This window comes from Bos grunniens, chromosome 28, assembly GCF_055505025.1.
Source record: "Bos grunniens cultivar Pamir isolate PY7600 chromosome 28, Bosgru_T2T1.0, whole genome shotgun sequence".
NCBI classification, from domain to species: domain Eukaryota; kingdom Metazoa; phylum Chordata; class Mammalia; order Artiodactyla; family Bovidae; genus Bos; species Bos grunniens.
Window position 1 is genome coordinate 28,397,237 of NC_141192.1, and position 27,453 is coordinate 28,424,689.

General features: G+C 41.6%; 2 long non-coding RNA genes across 2 annotated transcripts in view; one reads left to right on the plus strand and one right to left on the minus strand.

The window, feature by feature from the left end:
• LOC147343060 (uncharacterized) overlaps nt 1–18,021 on the plus strand; it is a 68,689-nt gene extending 50,668 nt beyond the window's left edge. The window contains exons 3-7 of the long non-coding RNA XR_015156921.1: nt 15,501–15,548; nt 16,452–16,508; nt 16,817–16,952; nt 17,132–17,434; nt 17,848–18,021. This is a non-coding gene — a long non-coding RNA (uncharacterized LOC147343060). The remainder of the gene's footprint in view (nt 1–15,500; nt 15,549–16,451; nt 16,509–16,816; nt 16,953–17,131; nt 17,435–17,847) is intronic.
• Nucleotides 18,022–25,667: 7,646 nt separating this feature from the next.
• On the minus strand, nt 25,668–26,758 carry LOC147343061 (uncharacterized). Its single transcript, XR_015157202.1, has 2 exons — nt 26,126–26,758; nt 25,668–26,051 (listed from the first exon to the last, which is right to left on the minus strand). It is a non-coding gene; the product is annotated as an uncharacterized LOC147343061 (long non-coding RNA).
• Nucleotides 26,759–27,453: the final 695 nt, after the last annotated feature.

Genomic DNA, 27,453 nt, shown 5'->3' on the forward strand with positions numbered 1-27,453 from the left:
TATTGGTGTGTAATTGCTTTACAAAGTTATGTTCGTTTCTGCTGTACAACAGAGTGAATTGGCTATATGTGTACATATATCCCCTCCCTCTTGGGCCTCCCTCCCACCCCATCCCACCCCTGTAAGTCATCACAGAGCGCCAAGCTGAGCTGCCTTTGCTGTACAGCATCTTCTCACTAGCCATCTATTTCACGCATGGTAGTGTATACATGTCAAAGCTACTCTGCCTTTTTCCCTCCTGTGTTAAAGTGGAAATATTATTGCAAATGAATGAGTTAATGCCAGGAACATTCTTAACGTAGTTCCTGGCACGTGGTAGGTGCTTAACGGATGGTGGTTTTTATTGCTAAGGATGGTATCTGCTACCCTGTTTGTTTTCCTCTTGGGTTGTTAAAAAAGATGTAGGGAAGGCAAGCCTAGCATACCTTTTTTGGTCAAAACACAATTGGAATATGGTATCCTAAATCTAAGGCATCCCAGGTTGTGTAGAGATAAAGAATCCACCTGCTAATGCAGGAGATGCAGGTTTGACCCCTGGGTTGGGAAGACCCCCTGGAGAAGGAAATGGCAACCCTCTCCAATATTCTTGCCTGGAGAATCCCATGGACTGAGGAGCCTGGCAGGCTACAGTCCACAGGGTCACAAGAGTTGGACACGACCGATCACACGTATGTACCCAGGTATTCTAATCTATTTATTAATATGATCCAGGGCAGGGTCTTCTAGATGGCAGGCAGTCTAGAAACCACATTATGTAAGAGATGGTTGGGACACATTGGGAGAGCTTACCCCCCAAAATAAGACCTGTAGGAGAACTATAGATGACTTAGTAGATAATGTATGATCAAGTATAAAAAATAGTAGATATATTTGGGAAAATCCTCAAAGGGGAGGCCAGGGCTCATAACTTACCTGGACAGATGCTTAAAATCTGCCCTGATACAGAGGGGCTGTCTCCAGCAGAGTACATCTGTCTGAGGCAGCATCATGTCTGTCTGAACCTGTACTGCACCTCTTGGGTCCAACATTCTGTTCAGTTCAGTTCACTTGCTCAGTCGTGTCTGACTCTCTGCAACCCCATGGACTGCAGCACACCAGGCCTCCCTGTCTATCACCAACTCCTGGAGTTCACCCAAACTCATGTCCACTGAGTCCATGATGCCATCCAACCATCTCATCCTCTGTTGTCCCCTTCTCCTCCCGCCTTCAGTCTTTCAAGGCATCAAGGTCTTTTCAAACGAGTCAGCTCTTTGCATCAGGTTATGACAGCATTGAATGAGTATTTGTCTCATAAAGCAGAAGCAGACGTGGACAACCACTTCATGATTCCAAGTTCTTTCGCAACCCAACCTAAACTTTCTGTGCTTCTCCCTCAATCCAACCAGCTTTAGAGTACAACAACAACTCTCTTTTGTTGTTGTTTAGTCGCTAAGTCTTGTCTGACTCTTTGCAACCTTACAGACTGTAGCCCGCCAGGGTCCTCTGTCCATGGGATTTCCCAGGCAAGAATACTGGAGTGGGTTGCCATTTCCTTTTTGACCCAGGGATTGAACTCACATCTTTTGTGTTTCCTGTATTCACAGGTGGACTCTTCATTGCTGAGCCACCAGAGCACTCAGTTAACTACATGTTTAAGCTCATTAAATTTTTTTCACTGAAAGAATTCAGTAAATATGGGCTACTCTAAGACTCTACGATAAACATCACTAACCGTGTTCTCCTATGCAGTATCTTAAAACTACAAACACAGGAAACCTCTGAAATTGACTAATGATATTTGGGATTCATGAGACATTGTCTCACATAAGTAATTGTCAAGGAACAAATGGAAATATAAGGTTGTCAAAATTGTAAGGGGTTTATATGGTCATTAGTTTAACTTCATATGATACTTGGATCCCTTCTGTACATCCCTGCCAAATGGACATTCAGCCTGTGCTTGAACATCTTTGGTGATGAGAAATGCATCTCCCTTGAAAAGAGGTATAGCCCTGAATTTGAGAGCATGGACATTAGGGCAATCGAGACCCTAGATTCAAATCCCAGTACCACTTCTTACGAGCTAGCTCTGTGCCTTTTGGATGTTATTTGGGTCTTCACTTTCTCATTTGCAAAGTAGGAAAATAATGCTGCCTATGTCATAGAGTGAGTATGAAATATGAAATGGTTATGCCATTGTTTGGCACTTGGCAAACTTCCAACAATGGTAGTTCTTTTGTTTATTGAGGCAGAACTATTTACTAGATTGACTATTAGAAAAATTTCCTTCTACAGTTGAAGTTTTTCTTCTTTGTTTTGGAAGATCAAATAGGTGTAGAATCTAATGCCACCTTTAACTGACTGGTAGTGGCTTTCTGGAGACCAATGCTCATAATATTGTAAGGCTTTCTCTAGCAGAAAAGAAAGACAAGATGACTTAGTGATGTCAGGTTTGATGCAAGAATTGGGAAATGAGGGAGGCAGAAATTTTGTGAATGAAAACATCTGGGCAGTTCATTGGATAGTTCTATTTTCCTCCTCAGGATCCTTCAAAATGTTTCTGTTCTCTCATGTCCCCCTAATTCTTCTCATTTCATGAGCCCAGCATCCAAAACTTGTATTTTTCCTATTCTTTTGCTAACTGCCTGTGCTCACATCAATGATGTCCCTCTCATTCAGAGAGCAGGAACAAGTGCTGAGAAGCTGTCAAAAAGCCCTTGCTTTTTAAACAATTCATCAAATGCAACAGTGACTTATTGAAAGCACAGTATGAGTAAGGAGAGGCTGGTCTCAACTTTTGATGTAACAGAGTGACAATTAAACCTCGACTAAGGGAACACAAAACTCTAATGCAAGGCTCAAGCCTTGAAAACACAGAAACCTTCAGGTCTTTGGTGTGGGGACAACAGTGCGACTTGGCTTAATAGTCCCCGCGGGCTTCATTATATGATATCAGAGAACAATAATTGGCACACATAAGGTTGCCTCACTTACCAGGAAAACAATACATTATAATCACTGTACTCTGTTAAAGGAAGCAGGGAGGTCTACAGTGCTCTTTATGAAGGTTATCAACAATTAATTAAAATAAGGAAATACTATTGCTAAAAAGATTCTGAAAATTTTATTATGTGAAACACCCCATTCATTGAACATACTGCATAATTAGAAATGCCTTTTAACCTCAATCACATTTAGGTGGCATGTTTAAAAGCAGAGACTATTCAGTGCTGTAGAGAGATTATAAATTAAATAGATAAGAAATAAATATGAGGGGGAGGGGATGAAGAGTTCATTAGGCGAGAGAGTAGATATTGATTTTATTTTCTTTCCACAGGCGTTTACCAAGTGCTTTTTGTAAGCCAGACACTGTACTGGGCCCCAGCGATGCTAAAGGAATGAGATGTGGTCACTTGCTCAGAAAGTTCTTAGTCCAGCAGGAGAAACTAACCTGTTAACAATAACTATAGCACAACTGAAGGAAAATAATTCTGCCTGGCAAAAGATGAAGGGTATGGCAGGCAAAGCTAAGAGGAGATGTAATGCTTGAATAGCATATTGAAGAATAAGTAGGAAATTGCTATTTTCCGGATATGCAAAGGGAGAAGTATCTTAAGAAGTCATAATATTTTCTGTTGTTTAGCAACCCCTATGCTATATCACCATAGAAGGAATAGAGGGCTCAAAATGAGTTTTGCTGGGAAAAAATGAATTTGGAGAATTCTTATAGGAAGGAAGGAAATATTAGAAGTAAGTCTGAACTCAAAGGAGAGAGAAAACCTAAAATGTTTAAATACAAGGAAAGGCTGGAGAGGACGTTGAATTTACATGGTGGAGCAAAGTATGTGCTTACACCAAGTCAGGTGAACCACATTTTAGTGGGGCTATAGCCCTGACCACTATGATCTGATTTGGGTATGAGCTTTACCATATATTTCAAGTCACAGCCACCTAGTTACTTCTTCAGACTTTTAATAAGGGGCTGAACCAGCTTGCAATCGAGTTTCCTTCTAGATCTAAAATGTCCCCATGCCCTGCAAGACTAGGGAGCTAGGAAAGACAGAACCTGGAACACAGTAGGTGCTCCCTAAATTCAAAGGAATGAACTACAGCCTTTCTTTGAGGAACTGGAGGGAACGTGTGCCATCTTGTAAAAAGAATTCAAATGGCATTAGACGAATGTCTGATTTTGCAAGTGGCTGGTATTCTGTAAGTGGACTGGGGCTGGAACTCAAACAGAGGTGACTGGCAATGAGATGATGACACTAAAGATACAGTAAAAGGGAAATACCTGAGGATCTATTGCCCTAGGAATGGCAAGAAAGAAGAGATCAAATATTGGTAGGAATGTCAACATTTGGGAACGCTGTTGTGGGACTTAAATGGCTTAACCTGTGGTATTGTGTTTAATTCTCTATATTGAGACTGTGAGCCTGATCCATGTCCTTGGGGAGTTGGGCTAGATTGACCTCATATGTGATGATCAAGTGTTCTGTAAATAGTCAAGGAGGATGAGGAGCCACATATCCATCTTGTCCTGAAGAAAACTCATGAGACTCAGAGGGGAGGCCGGGGAAGGCTATTACGTACCTAACGGAGAGCATTAAACTTAATGCCAGCCACTAGCCCTTCTAATCCTTATATTTTATATTCTCCTTAACAATTTCCACAACACCTTGGTAAAAACCTTATTTGACTGGTCCATGGGGATCAGTGTGTCATGGGGAGAGTCCTAGGAAACCAGTAACTACAGATCTGCAGTTTTGCAACAACACTCGGCATACCACTGTCTGAAGCTTCCGCAGTTTTCAGAGGCAATGGTCTTGTCACGGATGGGTTCCCAGAGATCTGAGCAGGAAGAAGTCACAGTGCAGAAAGGCACCTCAGTGTGAGGAAATGGGTGCCTTGAGGAACTTCTCATCTTACTGTCATCACAGAGGCTTTGAGGGCATAGCAGTTAAGTAAGGGTGCAAATACCAAGGTGGAAGTGAGTAGCAATTATCCCTGAGCATGGCACTTTACCATAGGTACCTATAACAAGTTTGTGAAGAAGGAATTTGATTCACATCAAGCTCTTTGATAAGTGATATTGTCTCAACAGGTTATTATATAAAAAAACCAAAAAAGTTAAAAGTACTCATATTGTCACTGCTTTCTATTAATGAATAGGATGAGTAAAAATAATGTTTCCATTCTACCTACCAAAAATGACCACTTAATATTTTGCTGTAAATCTTTTATGAGTTCTGTCTCTCTGTCTCTCTATTTTGTGTATATATGTAGGGTCATTCTGTATATATTAGTCTGAAACTATGGATATTGAAGATATGTTTATATATTGATAGATATAAATGTATAATATTTTAAAAATTGCTGCATAACATTCTACAGTGTATATCATAATTTCAATCAGTGGTCTACTAGTGGACTTTTGTCTATTTTTTAAAAATTTTGTTGTAAACATGCAGCAACAAAAATCCACTTGTATGCCAGTTATGCTTTCAATTCTGTAGGCTGAGTCCTAACAAAGGAGCTAGAAGCTCAAAGGCTACAGATATTAAAAATTTTTAATAAACTTTTCAAAAGAAGTTGGGTCAGGATGGGGAACACATGTATACCTGTGGTGGATTCATTTTGATATTTGGCAAAACTAATACAATTATGTAAGGTTTAAAAATAAAAATAAAATAAAATTAATTAAAAAAAAAAAAAAAAGAAGTTGGGTCATTTAACATTCCCAATATCAGTATTTGAGACTACTTATTTTTGTTACCTCTGGCATCACTTGAAATGATGACACTCAAATTTTTACATTTTTACCAAATTGACAGCTGAAAACTAGTAACTCGTTAGTGATATAGTTTGTAATTCCCTGACAGCTAGAAGGTTGAACATTTTCTGTGTTTACTGTATATTTGTATTTTCTTTTCTTCTAATTGCCCATTCATATATGTTGCTCATATTTGTGTTATTTTATTTTGAATTAATTTTTAGGAACTCATTATATGTTCCATATTAACCCTTTATTGACTTTTTCTTCTGAAGACAAGTGACCTTCAAAGAAATGTTTAAGAAACAAAACTGTTTATTCAAAGAAACTCTGATGCTAAAGCTCAATACATGCCATGAAGTGGGGCTGCAGAATGTGGTCTTTAAATACTGTTGCTGCTGCTAAGTCACTTCAGTCGTGTCAGGCTCTGTGCGACCCCATAGACGGCAGCCCACCAGGCTCCCCCGTCCTTGGGATTCTCCAGGCAAGAACACTGGAGTGGGTTGCCATTTCCATCTCCAATGCATGAAGGTGAAAAGTGAAAGTGAAGTCACTCAGTTGTGTCTGACCCTCAGCGACCCCATGGACTGCAGCCTTCCAGGCTCCTCCATCCATGGGATTTTCCAGGCAAGAGTACTGGAGTGGGGTGCCATTGCCTTCTCCACTTTAAATACTATTGCCCACTAAAAATACATCAGAATTCTTTGGAAAATTGGCTAATTCCAGATCTGGGACACAAGAGGTACAAGAAGCACCTAGGACTTCTTGACATACTAGAGAAAATTTATCAAAGACTACAAATGTTCAGGACCCAGTCTGAGTCAGCTCCTGCTGGAAAAAGATGTGAAAATGTTAGAATAAAAAGAATATTAACTGCAATGAATTAAAACACATCAAATGGTTTGAATTTTAAACCATGAGGTTTAAAATATGTATAGAACAGTCTTATGGACTCTATGGGAGAGGGAGAGGGTGGGAAGATTTGGGAGAATGGCATTGAAACATGTAAAATATCATGTATGAAACGAGATGCCAGTCCAGGTTCGATGCACGATATTGGATGCTTGGGGCTAGTGCACTGGGACGACCCAGAGGGATGGTATGGGGAGGGAGGAGGGAGGAGGGTTCAGGATGGGGAACACATGTATACCTGTGGCGGATTCATTTTGATACTTGGCAAAACTAATACAATTATGTAAAGTTTAAAAATAAAATAAAATAAAAAAAAAAGAAAAGATGGAGAATCTCACAAAAAAATAAATAAAATTAAATATACTTTAGAAACCTTTGATTGGTGCAAAAAAACAACTAGTTGTAAAAACTTAGTTTATTTATCAATAAAGAAATCTGTCATTCATCCCACCTTTCCTGTACCTCAGGGTAATCACAAAGGTGATAAGTCCTCAGCTAACAAATAAAGTTATTAAAGATTAGAATATTACCAGTTGTACAAGGGATCAAGTGCAATGACTTCTGATGAATTCTCTTGCTGCTGCTGCTGCTGCTAAGTGGCTTCAGTCATGTCCGACTCTGTGCGACCCCATAGACGGCAGCCCATCAGGCTCCCCCGTCCCTGGGATTCTCCAGGCAAGAACACTGGGGTGCGTTGCCATTTCCTTCTCCAGTGCATGAAAATGAAAGTGAAAGTGAAGTTGCCCAGTCGTGTCCGACTCTTCACAACCCCATGGACTGCAGTCTACAGGCTCCTCCATCCATAGGATTTTCCAGGCAAAAGTACTGGAGTGGGGTGCCATTGCCTTCTCCGGATGAATTCTCTTAGTGGTTCATAAGTCTGAACCCCTAATGAAATAAGGATCTAGGCAATGACCAAACATGGCTATTAATACCACAAAGAGCTCAATATTAACCAGATATTAAATGCCTCCTGATAAACCTCTGCAATATTCTTGCCAAGAAAATCAGAACTAACTCAGCAAATCTCTCACTATAGTGACCATATTACAGGAAATACAGGGGCTAGAGATGTAACATGTAAAATGATATCATGGGGATGATATCAGCAAAACTCAGACTGTAGAATAAAAGACATCGTTACTGTAGGGAATTTCAAGACCAAAAGGAGAGGAAGATGAGGGGTCGGGGAGAGGAAATGATCTTTAGAGCAAATGAGACTAGAGAGACCTATCAACTAATTTCAATATATAGACCTTATTTTGATCTTGATTTGAATGCATACACTTAAAAATATGAGACAGTTGGGCAAACGCCAACACTGACTGTAAGTTTAATGATATTACAAAATTAACATTAGCTGTTTAGGTAGGATCATGGTTCGTTATTTTTTAAAAAGACTATTTATATCTTAGAGATACCCACGGACAATATTTACAGATGAAATGATATGCTGCCTTGGATTTGCTTCAAAATTATCTGGGAGATGAGGGTGATAGTGAAGATGAGAGAAAACTGCCCGTGTGTTAACAACTGTTGAAACAAGGTGAGAGATATTTGGAGGTTCATTATACTACTCTCTCTACTTTCACATATGCTTTAAAATGTCTATAATGATAGCTGGTTGTCTTGTTAACACAGAGTTGGGGTGTGCAATGCTCTGCTGGCTCAGCCCTCATCCTCACGTGCACTGAGACACATGGAAAATCTCTGGGGTGCCACCAGGGCAAAGGTTCTTGAGAGCACGTATTTTTGTTCCTTTTCATCCCTGAAGAACCCTCAGTGTTTAGAGCAGTGCTTGGCACACAGTAGGTCCTCAGCATTTTGTGGCAAGGATGAACACTTCTCACGTGGCCAGGACAGATGTTAGGTTAGTGTCATCAGATCCTCTGGGGGCACAGGTTACACCACAGAGGACTGGACACAAGCCTCCAAGATTTTGTCCATCTTGGGCCTTCTGGAGGCTATGGGTGTAAACGAATCCACAGGTTCATGGCTTAGTTACAAAACCAGAATGTCAGAGATCTGTCTCACATCACAAGCTAAAGACCTTGCCAGCCTCGTGGGCCATATGGCAAGGCTGACCTAACTCACCAGGTCCACAGAGGTCCCCAAACCAGAAGCTTCTATATTAGCAACCACCTGGAGGTGTGTTAAAAAGGAGCACAACTGTGCCATTTGCAGAGACGTGGATGGACCTAGAGATGGTCCTACAGAGTGAAGTCAGAAAGAGAAAAACAAGTACTGTACATTTAATGCATATATGTGGGATCTAGAGAAATGGCACAGATGAACCTGTCCGCAAAGCAGAAATAGAGACACAGATGTAGAGAACAAATGTGTGGGCGCCGACGTGGATAAGAGAGAATGGGATGAATGGGAGCTTGGGTTTGACATATGTACAGTACTGTGTAGAAAGTAGATAACTAATGAAAACCTACTATATAGCTCAGCAAATTGAACTCAGTGCTGTGTGGTGACCTAATGGGAAGAAAATCCAAAAAGAGTGGATATATGTATGCATATAGCTGATTCACTCTGCTCTACAATAGAAATTAACACAACACTGTAAAGCAACTATATTCCTATCAAACTTTTTTTTTAAATAAACTATGGGCTCCAAAATCACTGCAGATGGTGACTGCAGCCATGAAATTAAAAGACGCTTACTCCTTGGAAGGAAAGTTATGACCAACCTAGATAGCATATTGAAAAGCAGAGACCTTACTTTGCCAACAAAGGTCCGTCTAGTCAAGGCTGTGGTTTTTCCAGTGGTCATGTATGGATGTGAGAGTTGGACTGTGAAGAAGGCTGAACGCCGAAGAATTGATGCTTTTGAACTGTGGTGTTGGAGAAGACTCTTGAGAGTCCCTTGGACTGCAAGGAGATCCAACCAGTCCATTCTGAAGGAGATCAGCCCTGGGATTTCTTTGGAAGGAATGATGCTAAAGCTGAAACTCCAGTACTTTGGCCACCTCATGCGAAGAATTGACTCATTGGAAAAGAGTCTGATGCTGGGAGGGATTGGGGGCAGGAGGAGAAGGGGACGACAGAGGATGAGATGGCTGGATGGCATCACCAACTCAATGAACATGAGTTTGAGTGAACTTGGGGAGTTGGTGATGGACAGGGAGGCCTGGTGTGCTGTGATTCCTGGGGTCGCAAAGAGTCGGACACGACTGAGCGACTGAACTGAACTGAACTGATGGGCTCCTGGGCCCCACCTTCAGAAATTCAGGTTCCCATCTGCCGGGACAGGACCCAGGCAAACGATGATACAACAAAACCCCACGGGTGATTGTGAAGGCTCTAAGCACTGTTACCCAGATTATCTCCTCAGCCCCATCCTGCCCCGTAGCCTTCAGAGCTGTGGTCCAGTAACAGCACTCCTATAGGGTCTCCCTCTTGGCAGGAGGCTGAGTAGGGTGCTGAGACGTCCACTGTGGACACACGGGCGGAGTTCCAGGTTCATCACCCTCCTCCTCCTGGCTCCGCAGCTCAACTCAGCTCAGTGTTTGTTTTCTGAAGTTGAAACATTTTGCTTTTATGGGCAGTCACTCCTCCTTCTCAGTAGGCAACCCTCTTGCCCTAGAGATGAATTGTCCTGTTTCTTTGTTTTTAACTAGTAATTTACTAGTTTCTGGAGGTGGGGCTTCCTGCGGTTGCAGTTATTTTCTGGGCTAGCACTTGCAATTTATATTCTCCCCGCAAGTTACCTGGGAGATGAGCCACCTCCTTAGCTTAGAAGAAGTCAGGTTGATTCTTCCCAGCCTCGATCAACTTCTGCTTTCCTATTCTATAACCTTATTGATTAATCAAAACTATTGCTTACAGCTGCTGCTTAATGGATGATGGCTCTGGAGTTTTTCTGAATACAATTATTTATTGCTTTATTGATGTGCCACTTATTACTCTGTTAAGTACCATAGGGTGTTTAATTATGTGAAAGGGAAGTGCAAAGGCAGTTGCTGAAAGCTGGAGTTAAAGAGGCCCAGTACCTGAGTTCCTGACAATATGTCGTAAAACAGCTTTAAAACACATGCACGCACAACGGACAGACCTTGTTCCAAAGTTTAATGAGCTTGGAAACAGAACGGGCTTGGGGAGCTGCCTTGCCACTTTGCCGTCTGTTATTAGCCATAGCACAAGCAATGAAATCTTGATATTTTAAATAAAAAGGAGACTATTTTTTGCAGGGGCTGGTGCTTTCATGCCTTTTCTATTTATTGCTGTTGATTGAAGAGTCTGTGCTAAAGGGCACAGCTAGAAGAATAGCCGATGGGACTGAAAAATGACTTCTGTTAGAATGGGGTAGGGGCCCAAAATGCCCACAGGTTCCATGGACTGGAATCTCCTTTTTGGTAGGTAGTCAATTCTTGCCATTCCTGAAGGCAGTCATATTGATCCAGGAGAAACTTAAAAAAGACATGCAAGGGGCGAACTGTTGAAGCACTTATTTAATTTTGCATCTGTCCTGTCCCTGACAGTGGGGATGAATTCCCTGGCATGGCGTCAACAAGTTTAATGCCTCAGAGACCTTGGTGAAAGTATGCCTTGTTTGAGTAAGCTCCTTACAGCTAAGTCCAAGTCCTGAACTGACAAAGAAAGAGAAAGTTCCATTATTTTAATTCTTTAGATTGGAGGTTTTCAAGTTAAGCTCTGAGGCATCCTAGGATTCTTTATTTCAAAGATGGGCAGCCTCAATCATCATGTGGTAAGCTGAGGCAGCAAGATCTTTGGGCAAAACATTTGGGTTGGGGCCCTGGTGGACAGCCTTGCTGACCCCAGCACCGCTTCCCTCCTCTTGCAAGGCGAAGTCTTCCTCACTCTGCCCTAGGAATCTCACCTGTTGTGGGAAGGCTCACGGTTTTGATTTAGGGAAGAGAAACGACCTTTCTTTTCCTATTCCCCTGTAAAATCAGGAATATATAATAAATTAATATCTCAGGAATCAATGGCATCACAGAGAAAGCCTGTATGTATGCTTCATCACTCAGTTGTGTCCGATCCTTTGTGATCTCATGGACTATAGCCCGCCAGGCTCCTCTGTCCATGGGATTTCCCAGGCAAGAATCCTGGAGCAGATTGCCATTTTCTACTCCAGGAGATCTTCCCAATCCAGGGAGTGAACCCACAAGTATGGATGCATAATAAATAATTTGTATGATGGGTTACACTGTGTTACAAAGAGCTCCCAGCCTGGAGTAAGAAGGTGTTGAAATTACACTTCTGCCACTTTTCAGTTTCATGACTGTGGAACAGCCACTTAATTTCTCTGAAACTTGCTTTCTTATTAACAAAATGGTAGCTGTACACAAGCTTGTGGCGGCTATTAGTTAAGACAATAGATTTTAAAAGTCCAGCCTTGTCCCTGATACATGGTGACTGAGCAAATATTAATGTTCACTTTTTCCAGATGATATATGTAATATTTGTTCGTTTAAATAATAAAAAAAATAGAGACCCCTTTTTGACTTTTAATGTAGTCCTTCTTAGAATTTTTGTTCCGTGTTGAATATTATAGAGGCTGTATACTCGTTAAGTAAGGTTAAGTAAAAGTTCAGGATTATAACACTGTACATAAAACATAATGTTTTTTGAAAGTATATTTTTACAAACATATATTTACTAAAAGTTTTAAAAATGTTTGTGAAATTGGGATCAAATATTGTATGCAGTTGTATATCCTACTTTTTTAATACAATTTTATCATGACAGGCTCATTTAGCAAAGATTTGTTTTGTTTTGGAACTTTAAACTCTGTTCCCAAGAATTCCCGGGAACTAAGTTTGCTCAAGTACATTTTTTCAAAAGTTGTTTACAATACTTAAAAGCCCAGATTTGTCCTATGTAATAGAAAATGTCTGAAAGAAAATGGGTACTTTTGCATCACTAGGATTCAAACCTGCAGAGATAGCAGAGCACCAGGGATGAGTGTTTCATTCCTAGCATCGGGCAGTCCGGATTTGAATCACAGCTCTTCTACTTACTAGCTCTAACTTGACCTTGGAAAAGCTCTTCAACCTCTCTGAGCTCCAGTTTCACATTTGTAAAAGGGGAAGCTAATGGCACATAACCCAGAAGGATGCTGAGGAATGGTGGATGTAACCTCCAGGCACTGCCTGGCACAGAGTAAGTGCTCAGTAAATGAACAGTACGCTAGCAAGTATTATTTGATTCTTAGATTCTCTTCAAGTGAGCTCATTGAGATGCAAGGGACGGAACTAATCACAAAGAGGACTAGCTACTTAAATTCATTCTTGTTGCCTTGGCTGAATTCTTCTGGAAGGCTTAGCAATACCATAAAATAAGAGCATTTGGAGAGTAGTGGTCATGACTTCGTCTTCTCTTGTTGAATATGCTCCGTCCAGTGACTCTCAATGCTCTGTTGCAAAACTTTTTTCCCTCAAGATGCTAAACATTGAAAAAATACATATTATTAATTAGATTTTCTTTATTTTGTCTCTATTATAGCTACATGTTGATGGTATCAAAATATCATGATGTTACAGAAAATCAGTGTTATAGAGTGGTTTAAAACCTTCTCTTTGGCTTCAGGCAGACCTGGCTACAGTTCTGCATAACATGGGCAAGTATCTAAGCCTCAGTGTTATCAACTGTGAAATAGGGATAATAAAAGGCACTCCTTTTTGTATCTGCTACCATGATTAGCATGTACTCAATGCTCAGACAGGCTGATGGAATCATCCTCAGGCTACGTTTTAGGCATTATCTCCTGGTGTGCTGTGCATGAGACTCCCCTTGCCTGCCCTTTCCAGACAGGTCCACTGTGATGCCTGGCTATATGACTTCACTGGTTCAATGGTTCCAGTATAAATTCTAATCTTCATTCATCTAGAATCTTAACACTCCATCCTAAATGTGAGCCACAAGATCCACGTGGGCAAGTGCCTGCTGGACACTCTCATGCCCACTCTGACTGCCTGGCTGAGCACTGATGACTCAAACCAAATTTTCTCTCTGTGTAGCTCCAATAGGTCTCTACACAATCTACAGCCTAATCCAAATCCAAATCAGATTTGGGGGCATTTGGAGAAGTGGAGAGGCACTCCCCTACATTGGAAGGATGATTTATGATTTCAAAGTCCTTTCCTGCTCGGAAGTGAGATGGCACACATAAAAGGACTGTGCAAACTCTCGAGTGCTCAATAAGTCTGACTTAGTCCTCTTATGATGTCCTCTTAGGTTCTCACTCTCACGGGAACAAACAGCAAAAAATTTTTGTCTCCACTTCCGAGATGGGGATGTCTTGTAGCAGAGAGGTTAAGTGACTGGCTTGACGTTACTGGGTTGGCCGAAAATTTCATTCGTGTTTTTCCTTAACATCTTATGGAAAAAAACCTGAACAAAGTTTTTGGCTAACCCAATATATGAATAGTTGGTGGCACAAGTGGGATTTGAAGTCAGAGAACTGACTCTTGAATCATTATATTAGCACTGAGTACTTACCATGTGTCAATTACTGTACCTAGTCTTTTATCACTTACTTCTCCAGTTTTATACCATATGATACTATGAAACAGGCAATTTATATATGGAGCCACAGAGACTAAGGGAAGTAATTTGCTCAAGTTTTTACAACTTGAAAGTGATGGAAGTGATATTTAAACTTTGGTCTGTCTGATTGTAAGCCTGAGCCCATATTATATAGCTTCTAAAGCAAAGTGTTAACTGTTCAATATTAAATATTGCATAAACCATATATATGCAGCTTTAAAACAGTTAACTGATGTCTTATTCTGTCCTTCCTTTCTTCATTTAACAAACATCGATTAAGCCCCTATGATATTTTAGCTACTATACTAGACACAACAAAGAATTACAGTTAAACGTCTCAGAAGTCATTGCCGATATTTAGACACTTCTGTTAGAATACTTCCAATAGTGCCTCACTCTGATGACACTTGAGTGTGCCAGCCTGGTCTCCAATTCCCAGCTCCTGCATTGTGCGGCTTGAGAGCTTCCTTTGGCTACCCAAAACCTGCTTTGTCTGCCTATGTGGTTAGCTGCGGGTAACCCGGAATTAATGCCTCTCAGGAACAACTTCATCCAGAGACTGATGGCAGCTGGTATATAAACACCCCGGCTCCATCTCTCCGGTGGGATAATTCTGAGGTGTGTATTCTACACTGGCTTCCAGAGTTTTCCATGGAATTAAGCTCCAGGTGCTGACTTGTAGCTGGCTTGGGTTGGCCAAAAACCTGGTTAGGTTTCCCCATAACATCAAATGGAAGAACCCAAATGACTTTTTCGGCCAACTCAATACATCTCCCATCAGTTGCCCTTCCCATCCTGCCTCGTTTTCCTGCTCCCTATCTGGTGTTTCTTTTGCCTCCCCAAATGTCTTGGGGTCTACTTTTGAGGCAACCCCAAGTGGGACTGGGTTCCTAAGGGTTCTTATATCCTATCATGACTGGATATTTGGATTCTCATGAAGGCAGGTAGTTAGATTTAAACTGCCTTGGGAGTTCATTCTTGGGCTAGTAGTGGTTTATCAGTGGGCTCCAACCAGTTTGGTACCAGGGACCAGTTTCATGGAAGACAGTTTTCCCACAGACCAGGGGCATCGGGGATGGTTTTGGGGAGATTCAACACATTACAGTTATTGTGCACTTTATTTCTGTTATTACGTCAAGTCCAGCTCAGATCATCAGGCATTGATCCTGGCGACTGGGAATCCCTGGTTCAATTCATTCTTACCATAACTTATGTGGGGTTGTTGAGAGCTATCACCTACAAGATCCTAGACTCTTAGTGGCTATCAAAAAAAGATAATGTACCAAACTTTCTCCTGAGAGGAAATGTTCTTATCTTGCAGGAATTTACTTTGTGAGGCCCCTGGAACAAAGGATACTTAGGGAACAAGGTAATTGAATATGGTATTATTTTCGTTTTCTTGAATCTTTCTCTTTCAAAGGATATGCTTATTGCTCTTGTTGTGAATGGAATACATCCTGAACTCATGAAGGGTTTGGGTGGGCTTTACCGGACAAGTCTGAATGGGAAACCTGGGAGCCATCCTTAATCTCCTTAGAGAGCATTTTCATTTTGCTGTCCAACAAAATTTACTGAACCTTTATGGGGCTGACCCCCAGGCTAAGCAATGTGGAATACTGACAAACACACAAAATGGATAAAATGCACAGTTTCATCTAAAAATTCTTAGGTCTGGGACAGCAATGGTAATGCCACCACCACCCTCCCACCCTCACCCTTTCAGAGCTCATTTGGATGGTAATACATTGTGTCCTGGAGAACAATCAGAAAACCAAAATGACTTGGTAAATTTGCTTGATTTTAAAAATATAATCTCAGGGAGGGGAAATAGTCTGTCTATGAGACAAATGGTTACCAATCTTAAAATAGTTCTTGCTTTATTTTTACCCAGCCAACAAACATTCTCTTTTAGAGTCTTAACCTAATTTCCCAGAGCTGCCTGGCCTATCTTTCTCCTCTAATTTTAATGTTCTACTCAAGTCTTTAAGGTCTCAGTTGGTTAATGTTTAATGCGTTCCACAACCAGTGTTTGATGTTTATACTTTATTGGGCTAACCAAATTTGTAGAGCAAATTAAAAGTGTGCAGGTCTTTGGCAAGCCACATTGAGATATGTGTTGCTCAGAAACCATCTCCTTGTTCTATACTGCATGCCCCAAATAGTTTCAATTAACTGTTCTCTGTTCTTGGCAATATATGCAGTTTTCTGCATTGCTTTTGGGGAGCAATTAACTTCCTAGATTTATAAACATCATACCCTCATACCCTTTCAGAAAGCAAGTCACAGCCGAGAGTACCACTTCTGTGTGAAGTGAGAGTGTCAGCAACAGGTAACCTATTAAGCCAGATTGACCAAAGACCATAAAAAAGTGCACTTGAGAGGGAGTGGGGGAAGCTGGGAGGGGAAGATGGGGGGCAGGGCGGGGGAGGAGGGAGTAAGAATTGAAGAGCTGATATTTTTGTTCAAGCAGAAACACACACATAATTTGAAGAAATCATACAAATATAATCACACACAGATTAGGTAGAGCCATTACTACAATCACCTGAAGAAATATATTATTTCTCTTACTCACGGGTTTAATTTCAGTCTCTTATTTTGAACTAACTGAGCAGTGTGGTGTCATACAATGGACAGGGTGGGGGAAACCGAAGCTTGGAATCTCCAGCCTGCTAGCTCAGGTCTCCTGTTGCAATGTTGCCCTTAACCTCACTGGACATCAACTACACCAGAAGAGCATTGGCTATGATCACTGGAGTGGCTCCCACTTCAGGTATTTTTGGGATGTGATCCCATCTTTAGTCTCGTTTTTAGTCATAAAATGCCTGGGGAATGGGATGTGGGGCTTACACTAATCCTTTATTTTTAAGGTTTTTTGTTTTTTGTTTTTTTTGATGTGGACCATTTTTTAGACTCTTTATTGAATTTGTTACAATATTGCTTTGGTTTTAGATTTTGGCTTTTTGGTCACCAGGCATGTCCCAGACCAGGGATTGAACCTCCATTCCTGGCATTGGAAAGTGAAGTCTTAACCACTGGACCACCAGGGAAGCCCCTACACCAATCTTCTTAAAGGACACAAGTTTCACAAATAATTGCCCCAAAGATGACAACTTTAATTTTTTTCAAAGCATGCCTTGATTGCGGCCAGCTATTAGCAATTCTTCTCTCCATGTTTTTAAGCCAATATTCTCTTTCAGCTTTGCTGAGGGACCTCAGTTTGACACAGTGTGAGAAGATGTTAAGAAGGTTCTGGTATGTAATCAGCAGATGAAAACGAGGAATCCCCAAACTGCAGGGTCATTGATGGACTGGGAGTGGGGATGGGGGGGGGGAGGGGGTGCAGTGGGGGAGGCCTCAGATTTCCCGGGGGTCAGATTTCCTCTGTCTCCTCAAGGCTGCAAAGAGTCAGGCCAGGTCTGTAGCGATAGCTGCTTTCCTGGCACATCAGCAGTGGCTGAACACTAATGTGTTTAACAGTTGGACTTATTTTTAATCTACTGTATTAGGAGCACAAATTTAATCAAGAACAAAATGTTACCAATGTTGTTTTTTTTGTTCCCGCTTATGCATATATCCTTAACACTGTTTTGTATTCTCTTGTGATAGAAAGCTCTCCATCTGATACGACTTATTTCATAACATTAGTTGTTTTTTTTTTTTTTAAGTGCAAGTATATGTGGAGGAAAAAAAAGAGAAACAAGGAGCTGAATTTTCACTCAATGCAGCCCCCCCTTGCTTAAAGAAATAACTGCAGTACAGATTTTAACAATTAACATTCCTGCAGTGGATGTCGTTATGGATGGAGCTAATAAATGTTTTCAAACACTCCTCTGCGCAAATACACCGTTCAGCTTATTTTCTGTCATTTGATGGCATGGGTGGGTTGAGACATTCCTCTAAGCGTTTTTTTTTTCCTTCCAAGTCTAAGAAAGAGATCTTATCTTCCTACCCACCCTCACTCACCCCCTTCCTCTGCCCTTCCCTCTCAGCGCCTACTTCACTGAAACCTGACTTGCAGGTCAGCGGGCTGGTAACAGATTAATTTTACTCTGTGAGGAACACCAAGCATTTTGGCCAGGAAACATGAGAACCCTGTTATAATATTACCGTTTTTCTAAATTAAATATTAGGAAAAATTAAACCAAATTGTGGCACAAAGTGCAATGGAAAATATTTCTCTTCCAAACACTCCTCTGTGATAAATGCCTCTGTAAGTGAAAGCACAATAAATATGCCCTACATTAAAAACCTAGATTATTCAGGTTTTAAGACTTATAGCTAAAAGTGGTTTAATGTTTCATGCCTAATAATAGATTACTCCTATCACATTTCTAACCTTTATTTCTCCTAGCTTTGAAGTCCAGCCATATAAAGGTTGTTTGTAGAACCACACGAAAGTTAAAGCAAATATTACTTAGAATGATTCATACCGGCAAGAATTTGCAATGAAGGCAGAGGTTTTTTTTTTTTTTTTTGGTGTGTATGTGTGTCTGAATCAAAGGAAATGAAATGTTTGTAATATTTTTTGGTTGATAAATTTATTAAAACATTTTAGAGGCTTGTAGTAGAGACACAGCTGACATAAACTGACTGGAAACAGATTATATTCTGCTCTGTGGGGGAGGTGGAATTTAAAGGGGGAAAAATTCCCTGGATTTCAAAAATTGCCACCAGGTCACAGCAATACTTAATTAACGGAATACATTAACGGAAAGCTATAACGTAAATGCTAAAAAAAAAAAAGTGAGGGAGAGCAGTCAAGTTCATTTAATCCTCTGTTTTTTGCTTACAGATTAGCCTTTCAGAATGAGCAACCTAATTTTTTTTTTTTAAGGATACATTTACCTTCCAGAGCTTTTCATAGCAAAACATTTTGCATGGTTGCAAAAGAAATTAATTTGTTGCCAGTTGCTCCATACTGGCAGGAATTCTGAATAAAGAATGTAAGCAATCTATCTTTGTTTGCAAGATATAATTAATCTGGCAGTTAAAATTCTTTGGAAACATTCTGATGACTTATGTGGAAAAGTAGCGCAGCATTTTCAAAGAAAACTCAGAACTGTATGCAGGGGAAGATAAAAGATATATGAAGTGTTTGTTCTAAGCAATACTATTCATTTAAAGATCATAATGTAACCCCACCCTAGCAATTATTGTGAAAAACAAGACAAATCTCTGTCTATAGCTTTCTGACACAGTCTTGATTTGAGAAACAAAATAAGCACATTACTGTTATAGTCTAATAGACTGCAAGCTGTTTTATTAGAGTCAGCTGAATCCTGTTTTGCATAAAAAAGAACTCTGTTTGCTATCAAGAACACATTTACATTAATATGACTTTGACAAAGTAAAATAAAATCGCATTAAGATGATGTAAGTAGATAAGACAATGAAATCTCTGTGAGAGAGTTTTGGCATACACTAATTACAGTCAAGTCCCTGCAGGAAAAGAACATATTTTTACACCAACTATCCATGTGTTTGAAAATGTAGAGAGCCCAAAATGCAATCCTTGGTTTAGGTATTTCCTGAATACATTGTGCTTCTGAGGTAGATTTTTTTTTTTAAAGGAGCCTGCCTGATAAATAATACTTTCAGTTACTATAATACAAGCAAGTTTCTTTCTGAATACCAGCCTGTAATCATCCTGATTATTTTAAGGGACTTTCCAATATAGGACAGCTGAAAACAAGGTTTTAGATTACATGGTAATTTAGGAATGCATGAAAAGCTAAGCAGTTACCATAATAGGGTTCTGGATAAACTTCATGGTTTTTAGAGCAAAACATAACAACATATGTTTTGTGATTTGTTTCAATGATTTTTCTATATTTTTTTCTGTTCAGGTTCTATCAAAATATTTGGAGACCTCCTCTGTACAGCATTTTTATAACCTTATTTTGAAAACTTTGATGTCTCTCTTTTTAGTTCGGTCATTAAAAGAAAGGCAATGATGGATGATGATAATGCTGTGGATTTTATGACTAATCATTTCTTGGCAGCGGCCATATTTCTTCCGTAGTGAAACTTTAATATTCCTTTGGCCTTGCACAGGCTTAAAAAAAATTTCTTTTTTGGAACTGTGCTACACCAGCTACTTATTAAGTGTTACCAAACAGTTATTGCACAAAAGTTAGCACTCTGATTTAAAACCTGACAAAACAAAGCAATCAGGAAAGAGTATTTCTCCTCCTTCCTGGCTCCTCACAAATTTTGGGTGCCTTGCAATTGCGTTTTCCTCCGTTTTAAAGGCAAGTCTGTGGAGAACAACTACACAGATGGTAGAAAATTTGAGAGGGAAAAAAGTCTCCTAAGGTTGAGATGGGCTACAATCTGCATTTCCTCTCCTCAGATTGTCTTTGTGACTATGCAGTTTTTATGAGGAGCCTGATTTTCTGCCTGGAATCTTTGATGTATTGTTCTTGAAGTTGCAACAACAAACACCAGGTGTCTCCACTTAGCTGAGCTAAAGGTTCTGAAAAGGAAGGTGGCTTTGCCAGGAAAAGTTGAAGCAGCCTACCCCGTTCCCCGGCTCCCTGGTGCTCTCTGCTGCTGCCTGGATGAGCCCAGGAGGGCGGCGGGGGTGGGGGAGGGGAGTTCATTTTTTGATGAGGATGCAAATAGAGCTTGTTGACTCAGGTCGCATCTGGAAGGGAGCCTGCATTTTGGAAGTCATGAAGACTGGTGCCCTTGGAAACACTAGGACGCTGGGCAGGGAGTCTAGTGAACCAGGTGGCGGTGATCCAGACGGCGTTCTTGGTCTACTTTGATAGGGACTTGCCGTTGTGAAAGGCAAGAGACCAGTACTCGGTGGATGGGAGTCTTCTTCTTGTGGGAGAGAGACACCATGGGGACCTTTCCTTTGGGTACAACTAGCGTGAAGACCGCTGGTGACTCAGAAGGTAAAGAATCTGCCTGCCATGCAGGAGACCTGGGTTTGATCCCTGGGTCAGGAATATCCCCTGGAGAAGAGAATGGCTATGCACTACAGTATTCTTGCCTGGAAAATCCAATGGACAGAGTAGCCTGGCGGGCTACAGCCCACAGGGTCGTAAAGTGTCAGACAAGACTGACCAGTTCATACTTTCACTTTCAGACTGAAGACCCAGTGGCTGATGTGTTAGCTTCTTTACTAACACATCGTTACTTTCAAATTGTGATTTCTGTTGAAATGTATTCATTTCTTCAACAAATAATTATTTCATCTCTAGTGTGTGCCAGGTACTAAGCAGTGAAAAACTGGACAAAACCTGCTCTTTCATACCACATGAATAAAAATATGACCCTTCCATTTGATGCCAGGGGTAACAATTGAAGCCAGTGTTTCTCAAAATGTGTTTCATGACATTCCAAACATGGTATTGTGCTGAGACAAGATTTCATATTTCATTACATCCTAGAACACTGGGTAAGGAGGCATCTAGATGCAGACCTTCCTAGTAGGCTTTATATACTAATTTGCATTATCTCTTTCCAAGAGATGTCCTCTTTCTCAAATGCATTTGACCAAGGAATCTTTTTTTTTTTTTTTCCCAGCCTAGAAATTACCCTAGATAGAAGGGAATATTTTGAGGAACATACTTCGGGGGAAATTGTGAGTGGACACTCTGAGTCTTTGTCTTTCCTGAGGTAGATAGGAGGTTAGATTGGAATGTGGAAGGAGGGACAAAACCTAGAATGTGAAGGCCGCCTAAGGAAGGAGAGGTCTGCCCCGGAGAATGTGACTGTGGAAGAAGCAGTGATGTCATTACAGAGAAAGTTCAGTTCCCCATCTGGTTCTGCGTAGCCTTAGAATGACATGGGAAGATGGGAAAGCCAAGATGTGGGTTCTGGTCTCAGTTCTGCCTCTAAGCATCTGTGTAATCTTGAGTACTTTGCCTACCCTTTTTGATCTTAATTTCTTATTCCTAATAATCAGCACTGAATCTGTATTGTCCTTTAAACACCAAAACAGCTTTATGAGGTAATTATGTTACTGCCTCTATTTTATAGGTAAGGAATCTGATTAAGAGATACTTTAAGAAACTTGCCCAATGTCACACAGCTAGACAGTGATGGTGCCAAAAATATTTAAATGACAATCTTGGACCAGCTATTCCATTCTTCAAGATCTAATATTCTGTGATTTTATGAGAGTGATTTTAGATGTGTCTCATATATTATGATTGGACAGTCAGTCCTTTAAGCAGAAATCATTCATCTGTCAACAGCTTTATTGAACATGTACTCTGCGCCAGAATTAACCAAGGCCCTGGGGAACCCACAGGGAACAATTCAAAGTCCCTGCCCTCAGGACCATACAGTCTAGTAAGGATGGATGTGGGGACAAGTAAACAGGCTATAATGTCTATGTAACAAAAATATTAATGATCACTGACATTTCTATACTGAGTCCTATTATTAAAATATTAAGGCAGACTGTTCAAAAAGGCCAAAAGGTAGAAACAACCTAAATGCCCATCAACTGGTGAGTGAAATAAACAAAATGTGCTGTATTCACACAATGGAATATTCAGTTCAGTTCAGTCGCTCAGTCGTGTCCAACTCTTTTCGACCCCATGAATTGCAGCACCCCAGCCTCCATATCCATCACCAACTCCTGGAGTTCACTCAAACTCACGTCCATCGAGTCGGTGATGCCATCCAGCCATCTCATCCTCTGTCGTCCCCTTCTCCTCCTGCCCCCAATCCCTCCTAGCATCAGAGTCTTTTCCAGTGAGTCAACTCTTCGCATGAGGGGGCCAAAGTACTGGAGTTTCAGCTTTAGCATCATTCCTTCCAAAGAAATCCCAGGGCTGATCTCCTTCAGAATGGACTGATTGAATCTCCTTGCAGTCCAAGGGACTCTCAAGAGTCTTATCCAACACCACAGTTCAAAAGCATCAATTCTTCCGTGCTCAGCTTTCTTCACAGTCCAACTCTCACATCCATACATGACCACTGGAAAAACCATAGCCTTGACTAGACGGACCTTTGTTGGCAAAGTAATGTCTCTGCTTTTCAATATGCTATCTAGGTTGGTCAAAACTTTCCTTCCAAGGAGTAAGCGTCTTTTAATTTCATGGCTGCAGTCACCATCTGCAGTGATTTTGGAGCTCGAAAAAATAAAGTCTGACACTGTTTCCACTGTTTCCCCATCTATTTCCCATGAAGTGATGGGACCGGATGCCATGATCTTAATTTTCTGAATGTTGAGCTTTATGCCAACCTTTTCACTCTCGTCTTTCACTTTCATCAAGAGGCTTTTTGGTTCATCTTCACTTTCTGCCATAAGGGTGGTGTCATCTGCATATCTGAGGTTATTGATATTTCTCCCAGCAATCTTGATTCCAGCTTGTGCTTCTTCCAGCCCAGCATTTCTCTTGGAATATTATGCAGTCATAAAAAGAAATGAAGAACTGCTATATGCTAAGACATGGATTAACCACAAAACATCATGTTATGTGAAAAAAAGCCAGATACCAAGGCCACGTATTATAGAATTTTATTTATATGAAACATCCAGAATAGGCAAGCCCATAGAAACAGGAAGGAGAAGGCAATGGCACCCCACTCCAGTGTTCTTGCCTGGAAAATCCCATGGATGAAGGAGCTTGGTGGGCTGCAGTCCATGGGGCTGCTAAGAGTCGGACACGACTGAGTGACTTCACTCTCACTTTTCACTTTCCTGCATTGGAGAAGGAAATGGCAACCCACTCCAGTGTTCTTGCCTGGAGAATCCCAGGGACGGGGGAGCCTCGTGGGCTGACGTCTATGGGGTCACACAGAGTCGGACACGACTGAAGTGACTTAGCAGCAGTAGCAGTAGAAACAGGAAATAGATTAGTGCTTGCAGGGTCTAAGGGAGGGGGAGAATGGGGAGTGATGACTTCCTGGGTAAAGGGTTTCTTTTTGGGTTTTATTTGTTTTTGTTTGTTTTTTTGGCTGTACCACTTGGCATGCAGAATCCTAGCCCCACTCAGGTATCAAACCTCATGCCCCCTGAATTGGAAGCATGGAGTCTTAACCACTGGACCACCAGGGAAGTTCCCAGGGTTTCTTTTGGGAGTGACGAAATATCCTGTGAGCGTTGCATTGTAAATGTAATCAGTGTCACTAATGGTAAATTTTATGCTAAGTGAACTTCACCACAATTAAAAAAAAATAGTGGTGATAGATGAAGCCAGACTTATTATTCCCATTTCAAGTTGATAAATTCACATGCATCACCTGCATTAAGAAAAAGGGGGCTCAGCACCATTGTAGATGTAAAGGTGAATAAGATGTAATTCCTGTTCTGACGGATTTTACGATCGACTTATTGGAATGATAGAAGGTCAACAATGAATTATAATAAAGTATAATTAAATCAGCGTCACATTCGCAGAATAAGCAAAATGAGGAGGAATATTTGGGAGAAAGAGACACTTCATCACCAAGGCCCTGAAGACACCATCAAAGGAAGCCCTAGTCACAAAAACAAAAAGATCCTTTTGTGTCACTATGGTGACATAAAGCAGGGGTTGGTACACGGCCACACAGCTGTCATAGGCTCTGGTGGACAAGAAGTAGCAGTTAACGGAACCACAAAAGGCGAAGAGGAAGAACCAAGGAAGACAGTGAGAGTAGGGTAAAACTGCCCTGTGGTCCAGCAACCTGGCCCTCATCTGAGGCACAGTGACAGACAAGTGGCAGGTGTCCATGAAAGAGGGGTGACTTGAGGTGAAAAAGAAAACAATTCATCTTCAACCGAGGTTTTTGGAAAAATCCTCATGAAGGAAGTAGTCGTTCATGTGTCTTGAAGGTTCGATCGCAATTCAGTAGATGGAGATGTTATACAGCAGTGATGGAGCAGAAATTGAATCATAGGCTCCTCACCTTAGCTGAATATACTGACTTTCAGTCCTCCTTATTTGTGGATTTGGTATTTGCAAACCTGTCTACTCACCAAAATTTATTTGTAACTCCAAACCAATACTTGGGGCATTTTCATAGGTGTTCAATGGACCTGTGCAGAGTGGCAAAAGATTGGAGTCACTGGACAAGCATGTGCCCAGCTGAGGTCAAACAAAGCAGTGTTCTGCTTTCCTTTTTCCTCTCATTGCTGTAAACAAGCATCCTTTTCATGGTGTCCTAAGTGCTGTGTTTTCACATTTTGGTGCTTTTGGGTGGGTGTTTATGAAGGCCCCCAAGCATCATGCTGAGGTGCTGACTAGACTATGTTCCTAAGTGCAAAATGGCTGTGATGTGCCTTGTTAGATAAGTTTCGTTCAACCTTGACTTAGAATGCTGTTGGCTGTGAGTTTGATGTTAATGAACCAACAACATATTTTAAACAAGGCGTCTTTAGACAAACATATAAAAGTAGGTTGTATATTGATAAGTAGATGAAACATGACCAGAGGCTCACAGGAACCTAACCCTGCATTTCCCCTGGGAGCAGTGGTGCAGAATTCACCAATACACTGTTGTCAACAACTTTATTGAACACAATGATCACACAAAATGAGAATCAACAATATTTATTATCCACTCCCAGATTTGAAATTGGACCATTCTTTCTCTACTCATCACTCAGCATCAACGGCTACCTCACAGCTAAACATACACACATACTCACACAGGTATGCACGTAGGCACTCACATGTGTGCATGCACACATATATACAGGCTTCTCCCCAGAGTGGCTTACATCATTTTTAGAGTTCAGAACAAAACAAAAGTGCAAGGCCCTTGCTCAGTCGTTATGAAAAACCGAAAGACGGCAGAACAGAGTGTGAAGCCTGCTGCAGTGTCCTGAGCACACATTGCACACTCGCGAAGCTGGCCCCGCCTCTCCCTCCGACTACTCGGTCATGTCCTCACTTCAGTGCGTGTGCTTCTTTTTCCTCTGGAACAAAGAAAAGCTGATCACTGTTCACCCTACATCATTTGAAATGAGTTTATCAAGCCATTTGGACTTACCAAATGTCTGCAGGGAAGAGGGTAATAGACTCACAGGCACACAGTCTGTGATGACTCGGTGGCTGAAGAGCTGGCTTGGCCTCTGGCCTCCTGGAATCGAGGGACTTGGAGGGGATTTCATTTTTCTCACCGACGACCAACCAGAGTCACATGGGCATGTGTGTCAGAGCACAGCAGGGCTGCAGGGCTCCACTTGGTCCCTCGCCAGTCCCCTGGGCCACATTCTTTGCAAGAAGTCTCCTTAATGAGTTCATCGGTCCTGATTTAGCCTCCTTGAGGTTCCTGGACAATGCTTGGGACTTGGCAGCCTCTCCCAGGCGGCCTCCATTCAAGGACTGTGGACTCTCCAGATAGATGTTCAGACTTCCAGGACAGAAGCAGGCGGAAGGCGGCTGCTAGACTCCTGAAGCCGATCTGCTTGGCTCCGAGTTTACTCTTTATAAAGGCTGTGGCTTAAGTCTCCAGGGAGGAAAGGAAGGGAGGGGGAGAGCAGATATTCTGAAGCAACTCAGCGAAGGCAGGTCCCTGGGCTACAAACATTTATCTGGGCTTTCCTCACCCCTGATCTCCCCCAGACATGACAGGAGGGAGATGAAGTCGGGCAGCCTCGTAGGCTCCCGAGGAAGTAGACTGGGCTTCCTTCTGGAGGGGAGGACCCAGGCAGGTGAGCAAGCTCACTGATGGCACCCTGCCATCTGCAGACCTCTTCACTTCTCTCCACTCTGCAGCAACACATCACAAGACCTTCAGAAGCATCTTCTCCCCAAAAGATTTCTGAGCCATGGGCAGGAAGCAAGCTGTGCTATTTTACGAGGGCTGCCCTAACAAAATTTGTATTCTATGGTGTGTATGCTTTCTGTGAAAGTTGCTCAGTTGTGTCCCACTCTTTGTGATCCCATGGGCTGTAGCCTGCCAGACTCCTCCGTCCATGCAATTCTCCAGGCAAGAAGACTGGAGTGGGTAGCCATTCCCTTCTCCTGATGGCTCAATAAGTAAAGAATCCACCTACCAATGCAGGAGATGCAAGAGATGCAGATTTGATTCCTGGGTCGGGAAGATCCCCTGGAGGAGGGCATGGCAACCCACTCTAGTATTCTTGCCTGGAAAATCCCATGGACAGAGAAGCCTGGTGGTCTATAGTCCATAGGGTCACAAAGAGTTGGACATGACTGAAGTGCCTGAGCATGCACATACGCCTTAGCAAAGTGGCAGGGACTGGGTGGCTTAAACAATAGAAATGTATTGTCCTGCAGTCCTGGAGTCCAGAAGTCCAAGATCAAGGTATTGGCAGATTTGGACCCTGCTGAGAGCTTTGAGGGAGAATTTGT